Genomic DNA, 11,250 nt, shown 5'->3' with positions numbered 1-11,250 from the left:
ATTGAGGTAGCTGTAATATATCATTCGAGCACTATGTATATGTCGATCAGCACTATTTATTTGTATACATATGCGTTCAACTGTATAGTGCTTACTGGGTTGCGTTATTTCGGAACACACGAATAGGTTTTTGTTACGTCTGCACCAGATTTTGTGGTGCACAGTGCTAGAGTTCTCGATACCATAACCTACAACATAACCTACAACGCTACTACGCTAGTGAGCTTGCACCAGAAAAAGTGGTGCACATTTCAGAAATGAAGATGCGCTTGAGGTATCGAAAAGTATAATGCATACGCATAAAAGACGACAGTGATCACCACGCTATCTTACGGTGCATAACCATTAACATTTACCCAGTAATCTATGCATCATCTTTCATTGCAAATTGGGTTTTCCGTGTGGTGGACGACGCGCGTCGTGACTTACGGCCCCGTCGAGGATACCGCAACTTGTAAGGGGGACGACGACGGCATCCCGATACGTCGCCGCACCGGAAAATAAAGCTTGTATAAACGTCGGACGCGAGCAGCATCCCGGCCTCTTCCAGGTCGAAATTACGTCCCTCCCGCGGGACGCAATTCGGAATTGCGAAAAGACGCGCGAGAAGCGCGAATAATCCGTGGCGCATCCCTCTCTAGCCTAATTGCTAATTAACGTAATTAGTCGCTCGTGAGAAATATATTTTTTTTTTCATTCATGTAACAACGTGTAACTTTTCTTTCCCGCGCGCGACGACTACTCCGGGGTAAGAACTTTTCCTCATTTCGACCATAAATTCTTTGATAGCCGTATTCCATTAACGTAATTAATTTGTTCACTTAATTCGCGTCGCAACTTAACTCGCGATTCTTTCATTACGTTACGCAAGTAAATATAATTATAAATGTTTTAACATAAATGAAATTTATATATATAAATAAAATTTATGTCAGGGTATTACTTATAATTATATTTTCTTGCGTAACACGGAAGTGCTGCGAAATGTGATGTAAAGTTAAACGAATTGCAGTTACATTTACTTGCATTACACGAAAGTTACTTAACTATATTTAATTTATATTAACAGCGTAATTAAGTAATTTTACCAATTATAACTATTATTTTAAAATAATAAATTTAACATTCCTGTATAGAGTATTTATATAAATTATATATATATTTAATATTATTGTATCTATATAACTTATATAACACATAAAAAACGGTAGATTATTTATAAAAATGAAAAATATACAGAAAATATGATTGTCATATATTTTTTGCGGTGAAACGTTTCCTATTGGCCCGCAATATCTATAATTTTCTTTTCCGCAACGGCGGGGGAGCTTCCTCGGGATGTAACCATGAAGTCTGTCTAATGGCTGGAGTGACATCCAACGTTCTCTGCGCTCTCTCTCGCTGCTGCAACTGACTTTATTGAACCGACATATTTAACGTTCATAATGACTGGGGATGCCGACGACCGCGACGATTGTTAACCGCGGAAATAGCGCTGTCAGTGTCACATGCCACCCGGCGATTGCACGATTGCCGCACGGTAAACTACCCCGGCTACAATATAACCCCTCTGAATTATGCTGATTTTTATTCAAAACACGCCGGGCGCTTTATCCGAAATGTCAACGCTCGAAAATGAGAGGAATACTAATCGCGGTTACGTTAATTAATGCGCGTTAATTTTATCTAAAACGGGCAAAAGCAGAGAGTGTACCTACGCACTCGAGAGATCTCTTCTATTATAAAAATTTTTTGTTGGAAGTAGAAGAGAGAACGAATCAGGAAAGAATTCCAGTTATGTTTGCCAATAGAATCGAAAAAAAATTCTGTTTATTATTCATTCCTGTTATATGTATATCCTTTCACTGAAAAAGAAACTCCATTAAAAAATATACAATTTATAATTCATATTGTACGCATTTTACGCATTACATGTGCAATATACATTAATGTTTTATATTACAAGTTAATATTTATTTATTATTAAATATAACTAATATTGGTTCTCGCTATCGTATTTTTAAAGGTATTTTTTTTTTATTTCAAAATTAAAACAGCAGGGATTATTAGAATAGACAGTTCATTTCATGACAGATAAAATATTATTGACATTTGAGTATTGTATGTATATAATAAGTTATATACATTTAATGGAAATTTTTTTCCACGCGCCCGAGGATATATAACAGGAAAAGCGCAACAGTTTTAGCGAACTATTTTATCGCACACATCTCAATAAAAGTACCGATGTCACTGTAGGTGGGAGGGGCTGGTAGTATCGGACGTATCGGTTATCATTTTTATCTCACGAAAGAAACGACTTGTCGACGAATGTTGGAATGCATCGCGCATCAATTTCTCGATCGAGAAAAGATCTCCAACTCGGGAATTCAAAAAATTATGAAACTGACAATTATATATTCTTATACTTTCAGCACGGTTTTTTTATAACACATTATACATTAATAAGTGTTTTACTTAAACTTTATTTACTTATATAAAATTATATAAAATTATAATAACGTGTATTTAATTACATTATTTATATTATAAATACACGAACAAATAATCATGGGAGCATTATATAAACATATAACATTAGAGAAATGTAAACATATAAATATACAAAAATATTGTAAACATATAAATTTGTATTTATGTAATTTTATATAATTTTATAAAACAAATGTAAAAAATGGGCCAATCTCCAGGGGTTGATTTTACTTCAGGGTGAATTCGGGCAACAAAAAAATAGCTTATTACATAACAGAACATCCTTTAAATATTGCTAAAGTTTTATAATTTTTTAAATTTCCGAGTTGGAGATCTTTCCTTGTCAGAGAGACGACGGCTGTGACGTGACGCGTTCTCACGTTTACGCCGCGAGCGTTATCTTCTATCCGTCTTGCGTCTATCGCAAAAATTGCACGCGCAATTTGGTAGATTAAACAACAAGCGGCGCGATATACGCCGCCGCGCCGTTTAGTTTTGTTATCCCGCGTCGCTTCTTCATCCTCCGGATAACTCGATGTTATTGTTAACTTTAGCAATTATAACACATACGAGCTCGAGATAGGAGTGTGATGTTAATCTTACGCCGCGTCGGTTTACTAGCGTTCTTAGACAAACGCGTCCTCAGACAATTTGTTCTCCTCGCACCTGACACTCTCCAATTTTTTCTGCAACACAAGAACTTGTATATATTCGAGAAACGAAAGATAACAAGAATATTATATGAGAACAAGTAACATATATTAATGTTTTTATACTACATATTAATATTTTCAATATATACAACTTAAACGTACAATTCTCATTATATTAATGATATTTTATCTGTTATTAAATTAACCTTTTTTTGTGTTAATGATCCTTGCACTTTTAATTTTAATGAAAAAATGTTTTTAAAAATAAATAAAAACTAATAACAGTAATACATATTAATATTTTTCTATTATTAAATATAAACTAATAGTTCTGAACAGTAAGAGCACATAATCAAAGATTTCAGTAAAGGAAATAGAGTAGCAACGCGATGACATTTGCCAATGATTAAAGAGGCAGTTTTAACCGCCGAAATAATGCAACAGTTAAATTTGAGACAGAACTTCGTTAATCCGGCGTGATAAACGCCACAAGATTCTCGGAATTCTCCGAGTTCATTTCCGTTCCGTTCCACATTCCTGCGGTCCGATGGTGCGTTTAGGATTAATAATAAAGGAGAGCTACTTCGGCGTAAAGAGCCGGGAGTACTTTCCTGCTCGGGGAAAGAAGGTGCCCTCCGTGCCGCTCCGCATCCCTCGTCGCGATGCCTTTAATCATTCACGCGATTAGGTCTCGATCGCACGCTAAACGCAATCCCCAACGCGCCACGCCGCCGCGCCGTTTTTCCGATGGCAATGACCGAATCTATAATTCAACACCGGAATTCCACTGGAATAAATAAAGGGAGCGCGCGGCCGGAGGAGGAAAGAAGAGTCGTGAAGCCCGTCCGGGAAAATAGCGAGAGTGACGTAAATGTAGTTTGCGTATAGGAATGCGCTCGCGTATACAATTAACATCATTAATAACATCGAGCGGGTATATCTGTTTGAGCGGAATTATAGTGCGTAACTGCCGCTACTCGTTTCTATAAGTACGATAAAATCGCGTATAAATTTAACGAAACATCGCCCGCGCGCGCGCAATTATACACATGTGTGAATTACAAATAATTAATCCGAAATTTAAATGCGCATTTGCGCAATCTGAATTATTCGCGGGGCGTGTTTGCGCAATACGGACCGTTTTGCAGCGGGCGTATTTCGATGTACTAATTCCGCCGACATTGCGCTAAACTGCGCGCGCGGGTGCTCGCGCGCGTAAGTTAATGGCGAACGATAATGCAACGGTGCGAAATGAGCATTAACCACAGATAACGCACAGTTGTTTCAACATTAAGGGTCGGTTGTTCCAACCTTTTGGTAAACTAATTAATAGTTAAATCATATATATGTCTTTGTTTATCCTTTACATTAGACAAAGATAGACATATGATTTTAATATTAGTTAGATTACCAACAGGTTGAAACAACCGGCCCTAAGTATAAGTTTTAGGTTCGAACGTTTAAATATCTCAGCGAGGGATGCCACTAAACGCAAACATTGTATATGTTCGACGAGCGACACGTCGCGATACGACGCGAGGGGGGAGAGGGGGGCAGGAAAAACGGGCGCGGCGAGCAGGAAATCGACACGCGGCCGATTAGGGCAATCAAGCGGAATTCTCAAGTAGCGCGTAATCGGAAATACCTGAGCTGCGTCGCTGAAATTCAGCCCAAGATTGCAGTCCGCCCCCCCCCCCCCCCCGCCTCTCCCCTTCCCCCTTTCGCCGACCCATTAGCGCTGATTCAGCCGCATGGTGAATAGTAGCGGCTTGGAGTCGACCTCCCCCCCCCCCCGGACTGACCCGGAATGAATTTATCAGAGGAGACTCGGAGAGAGGATGTCGCGCTTTCTTCCCCGTACCCCGCTCCCCCCTATTCCCTCCGTGCCGAATTCGTCCGGCTAATTTTGACCCTACGGAGAATTTCGAATTTCGGACGTATAACGTTTCGTCGATATCTGCTCGCGGCTTCGATCCGGAATGAGCGACGTGTATAACTTCGAAGGGGACCGATCGTTGTCCGTCGAGCACGAAACGCGCCATTGAATTCCCGACGAAAAGATGAAATCTTGTGCTCGAGTTAATTCTGGACCTGGGAATCTGGTTATCACGGTTATTTGTCATCGGAAATGTTCAGCAATATTCTCAGATGAGCTGATATATTCTCGTCGTCGCTAATACGTAATTGGGGGGTTATATTAATTACCAATTCCCGAAATGGACAGGCAAGTGGCGAAACATATCGCGTATACTCAATTTCGGAAATGGCCACGCAGACTCGCGGCCAAGTCTCCGCGATTCGGCGAATAACGGCGTATTCCGAGAGGACGATTGCAAAAGCAAAGAAGAAAAAAACCGCGACGCGCGCGATTAACAAAACCGCGTCGATGATTCGCGCTGATGCGCTGATGCGTCGCGCTTTCACCGAGGCGAGCATATTGGATCGGGGGACAACTTCTTAACGCCCTACTTCGTCGGGCATTATTGTACAGTATACCTGCATTCCGCTAGCATTGCACCACCGTGGCACGTCCCAACGGCCCGCCGGAATATCGGCCGTAGTTATACGGAAAAGCGCATCTCGCACCGAAATGGCGCGCTGCACTCGGCGATAAGGGAACTAATTTCGCGAAGAGCACCCGTATTTTGCAGTACTGGTGTGGGAAAATTATTAGATAATTGAACATTATACAAAGCGGCATCCCAGGATTATTATTAAACCAATTATAAACTAATTATAAATCGGCTGTAATAATTCTTGGAGGAATTACAATCCGATTATAATCCAAATTATTATACGTAAACCTAAAAAAAAAACAAGGCCCTTTAGGAATCAGAATTAGAAAAAAATAATTAAACGTAACGCACAATGGAAAAGGATAAAATATAAGATATAAATATAGGAATATTTCTACATATCCTAATATTGAATATTTATTCTTATTCCTAATATGTGCTCTATTGTGCGCAGGGCCTAAGGAGATTATTACGCGGGGTCGTACAATTTTGAACAATACAAATTACGAATTGCACTACTGGGCGACGAATGGAAACTAGAACAACGCAGATATTTTTGCGCTTTTAAAGATAATTCGCTAACGAGCGAGTCTTAACGGGTCGCGACGCACGAATGACAGTCGTACGATAATCGTTAATTAAGCACGACCGTTCGTCTCACCCGTGCCCATTCAGCACTTTTGTCCCCGTGACTCCCTCCCCGTCCGACGTCTCACGGGCGAAATGTACGTCCGTTTTTACCGGACGGTCGTGCTCACCCGGCATCTACGGGCAGCGACTTCGAGGACGCCCCTGCGAGAAGAGAAAAAAAAGGCGAAGGACTTCTATATGTCACCGGAATTCTTCCTAGGGGCCAGGAAATGGCTCTCATCTTCGATGGCTTCCTGCCTACGACAAAAAGAACGCACGCGCGCAAAGGTCTCTTCATCGTTCTGTCGTTCCCTTTGCGTTTCCCTCATCCTCACCGGGCGCTTTTGTTCCCCGAGGTGCGTCGCGATGCACTCGAGATGCGAATGCGGAGTTTCTCGCCGTTTGTCTCGTCGCTCCAGGACCGGAAGCGGGGAAACCGGTGAAACGAGAACGTCGCGTTCCGCTCGCTCGCGATCTCTGCGATGTTAATCCACGCTAAACGCGACACGTTCGAGCGGGCGATTTCGCCCCGGAGCCGTTAATCGGGACGGCGAGATAAGTGGTTCGACATTTTTCACACCGGCGATGAAAGATGAAGATTGATGGATGGATACGCGCGGGTGGGATTTATGCGGGACGGGGGCGGGGGGAGAACTCTTTGAGGGAAAATTAATTCAGCAATCTCGTAACCGTCTCGCACACGCGTTTCCGGAATTATTTGATTCGCAAATATTAATTACGGAAATGTAGTTCTATATTGGCGGAACATAAACGAGTACAATAGATTTTATAATAAATTTAAAACAGAAATTGTTACAGCAATTTTCTACGTGCTTTTTCTCCCTTTTGTTATAATAAATTTATCATATTCTTTTATTATACATATATGTGAAAGATATTTCGCAATTACGAATTTTAATAATGGATATCATTTCATGCATAGTGTGAAATATCATACTAATATTTGTTACAAATTTTAACGTGAGAAATAAGCTTTGAATAGCAATTGAATAGCACGTGCAATTCGTCATAGAAAAGCAATTGTATCGCATAAAAATATTATTTCCACCATTAACATCAGTTATACGAGATAAAAATTACGGAGCAAATATGATATTTGTCCAATTTCCTTTGGTTTGTTTGATCCTAATTACTTTTTCCCTCTGGTTCTTTCGATTCTTCCATATTTCAACGGCGTCTCGACCGACATGACACGCCGTCAATGCGGGGCCCTGCGTTTTTCTTCCCTGCTCATTCTTCGACCCTGTGCTCCGGCACCCTCATGCGCCGGCATAGAAACGCATACACGGAGTGTCCAAAATCAAAGGGTGTCCTTTTCCCTTGTCAAAAGAATTTCGAGAATGCTCTTCCACTTCTTTATAACGATAAATTACCGAAAATAAAAGACCTTTGAAGAATTCTTCTTTTCGGGAAAATTACAAGAAAAGGGGAGAGGACAGAGAGAAAGAGAGAGAAAGAAAATAAACAACAAAATTGCGATTCTCGACTAATCTCCGGACGGAATTTGCTTCAACGGAATTTTATTTCGCAGCTTATAAAGGAATTCTATACACAAAGTTGAAGATTCTCTCTCGATTTCTGTCTCGGCGTTTTCGTCAAGCGGACATTCGCCAACGAAAAAGGAAAAGCGATCGAAAGAACGAGCGTGATGGTGCCGGGACACCCGGTATACGCCGATATACGGCGTACGTAAGTACGCACGTACGCCGACGTCTGGTTGGGGGCCACGCACATGCGTGCATTCCCGTGTCCCTACGTTCATTCATTCAAACACATCGACCTCGTTGTACGCCGCAGCGAGAAGGGGGGAAACGACAGCGCGCCGTCGGAAGGGGAACGGGGGAACGGCGGGGAACAACCGTGAGTCGGAGAGTCGGAGAGAGGGATTAGTAGAGGGAGCAAAGAGACGGCCGGGGGACCCGCGCCGAGGGACAAGAGAGACAAGGGGGACCGGCCCCCCGCGCCACACCGACCCCCCTCGACATTTTTCTCGACCGGGCGCGGAACGTTGCATCGCTTTTCCGCGGGCGGATATTCGCGGCTGTGTCGTCAATCACTTAATGACCGATGACGGAATCCTCCAGTAGGGAACGTTGGAAAACATCCGCATCGACGCCCATGACACTCCTCTTATTACTGCCGCTTGTGTATTAATCGATCGACGCGACGCGACGCGATGCGGAAGAATTAATCAAGGAAAACGACGTGTATTAATAACAAGCGTATAAGCCTGCGGGTTATTATCGATACGTTATTGCCCTCCATTCATTCATTCCATTCGTTCACTTCGCGCAGATCTGGCACGTTCGAGCTTACGGACGATACGAGGGCACTCATGTATTACGAAACGCGATTCTTAACCGAACACGTTCAAACGCGCGTACGTTTTCTGACGCTGTACCCGTAACACCTTTTGCAAGTGCAATATTGACAGTGTTATAAAATTTTAACGCGTCACCAGCGGTATTCGCAGAATCATTCGTATTTTAATAATGAGAACGGCTCGGACGGATTTCAAGCGGTTACAGCGAAGCCAATATCCTATTTCTGAAATTGTGATATTTCATGCATATTGACTGAAATCGTATATAGGATTTTAATTAAGTTTTTATCACTTATAGTAAATTTTTAGTACGGATTTTCTCTCTCTCTCTCTCTCACCTAAAAAATATCATGGATTTTTCATTTCTTGTTAAAAAATTTCCTTATCACATTTACACGTGATAAGTTTAACAGGGATTAAAGCTATTTTCGTTCTAATTTTTCAATAGCACATTTGCACAAGAAATCTTTCTTCGCTCGGTCGTAAGTGACGTTAGTGTCAGTATGACACCTAAAAAGGTATTCTTAAATCTCTCTTTTCCTTCCCACTTTCTCATTCCTATTACATTCAATTTCTTTCGCTTATTTTTCGCTCATTTCTGAACTCTCATTTTCTAAAAAAAAAAAAAAAAACAAAAAAAACAAAAAAAAAAGAAAGGAAGATATCCCGTGCGCGTGTCGCAGATCCCGCGAGAGTTAACTGCGATCGTCGCGTGAATTTTGCCGAGCGCCGGCGCACGCGTCGCGGTCACGATCGTTCCGTTTCCCGACGGCGAAAGGGAACGAAAGAGAAAGAGCGGAAGAGAGAAAGAGAGAAAAAGAAGTTCAGAAAGGGCGAGAGCAGCTTTTCAACAACGCGCCAGTGCCGCGGAATAGAGAACGAGGTTGCGGCGCGGAGTTCTCATTCCCTCGCGATACCGTCGTCTGCTTTCCTCCTCGTCCTCCCCCTCCCCCTCTCTCGCTTCCCTCTCGTTCACTCTCCCGTGTATGTGTGTATGCGTGTGCCTCTTCTACTCCCCATAGTATTCTTCGTCACCCTTTAGCTTCGCTCCGCCCCGTTCCTCTCGCGCGAGCAACGCGCTGCACGCTTCTCGCGCTCGTACTTACTTCCTGCGTGCGCGCACTGCGATGCACTCCGTTCCTTTTTCCGTCCCGGCTTTCCTCCACCGCCTCCCTCCCGCCCTTATAAGAGAACACCGCCCGCTCGTTTCAGTAAGGGGTGAACGTGAAATAAAGCTTCGCTATCGCGCGAAGATATTGCGAGGAAAGGAGACCTCGTTTCTGTGTGTCTAATATGCTTTCTATTAGACGAATATAATTTTTTATTGAGAACTTTTTGTTGGAAACTTTTTTATTAGAAGCATCGATAGTGATGTTTTGAGCAAATGGGGATGTTAATGTGACATATCAATTTTTGGGTAACAATAAAAAAAACTGGAGACTCGCGAATTAAGTCTCGCGGTGGTGGTGAGCAAGAAAATCTTGCTCCCGATGTAATTTTAGTTCGACTTTAAGTCAACAGGCCTTAATTTGAAGACAAACGTTAGAAAGTTGTCGGAACGAGGGAGAGCGAGAGAGGGAAAAAAAGAAAATAGGAAAGGACTTGAAACGATCCGACGTTTACACAAAGCTCAGAGACGTCGTCAAAGTACGTCGTGAAATCGCCAGAGAATCCACCGGAGGATTAAGGCGCCCGCGCCCGGGCGCTTCGAGCTACTTTAAATAAAAGAACAGAAGAAAAAGATCGACGACGGGGGTACGCGCGACGAGAGGAGTGCGAAGCTCGATCCTTCTTCGTTCTCCCGGATTTACATCTCGAGAGTCGCGCGCGCCGGGGGGGACAGAGGGGGGAAGGGGGGATCGAAGGATCTGCGAAAATTCGAACAAACGTCCGCAATCGCGCCGCGAGCCGCTAGTGTGATACGGGCATAAGCCGACGTCGTCGATTCTGCGTTAGGCGATAAAGCGCGTGCACGACGGATGAGAGAGAATATGTCGAAACCGTACAATACCTACCCGAGGTAGGGTAGGTAGGTAGAGATAGGTAGGCGTCAACCGACGACGCCGACGACGACGACGACGCCGCGACGCCGCTGTCGAGGAACGCGACGGAGCGAGAGGGGGAACCGGACTTCGGGGGTGGCCCCGGCATCGATCGCGAGATAGTTCCTAGAACGTGCGATTGATTGATGGTGTTCCCCCATCCCCGTGCGCGCCGTGCGAACTCAATCGCGCCGGGAGGAAGAAACTCTCTCCTTCGGCGAAAAGCCCTTTTTCCCCAGACGGGAGTGTCTTTCCTCCCCCCCTCCCCTTCCTCTTCCCCTCGCCTACGCCCCGCGCGGAGAGCCGACCGTGCATGGGATAATTATGGACGGTTGGATCGACGGACACGAACGTCTGAAATCCGTCGCGTCGGGGACGGATTTCAGACGGATCACCTGGGATGAGCACGGGCCGACCCACATCTGCGTCCCGGCCTCGAAGGATGAGGAACGGAAGGAGTACAGCTGCTCTCGAATTAGCGACGCAACGGCGCGGGCGCGGTTATAAAAATGTACAATGGCATAACTGAAAGTAAGAGTAATAATTAGGAGTTGCATAAGCGAAACGTGTGT

The 11,250-nt window shown here is 43.6% G+C and overlaps 1 protein-coding gene across 3 annotated transcripts in view; it reads left to right on the top strand.

The window, feature by feature from the left end:
• The window catches only part of P120ctn (adherens junction protein p120), a 51,833-nt gene that overhangs the window by 7,051 nt on the left and 33,532 nt on the right, over nucleotides 1-11,250 (top strand). The window lies entirely within an intron of this gene.

The sequence above is a fragment of the Temnothorax nylanderi genome, unplaced genomic scaffold, assembly GCF_030848795.1.
Source record: "Temnothorax nylanderi isolate EJ_2023f unplaced genomic scaffold, tnyl_v1.0 TNYL_tig0136_pilon, whole genome shotgun sequence".
NCBI classification, from domain to species: domain Eukaryota; kingdom Metazoa; phylum Arthropoda; class Insecta; order Hymenoptera; family Formicidae; genus Temnothorax; species Temnothorax nylanderi.
The sequence above is the reverse complement of the archived record's forward strand: the minus strand, read 5'-3'. Positions and strand labels throughout refer to the sequence as shown.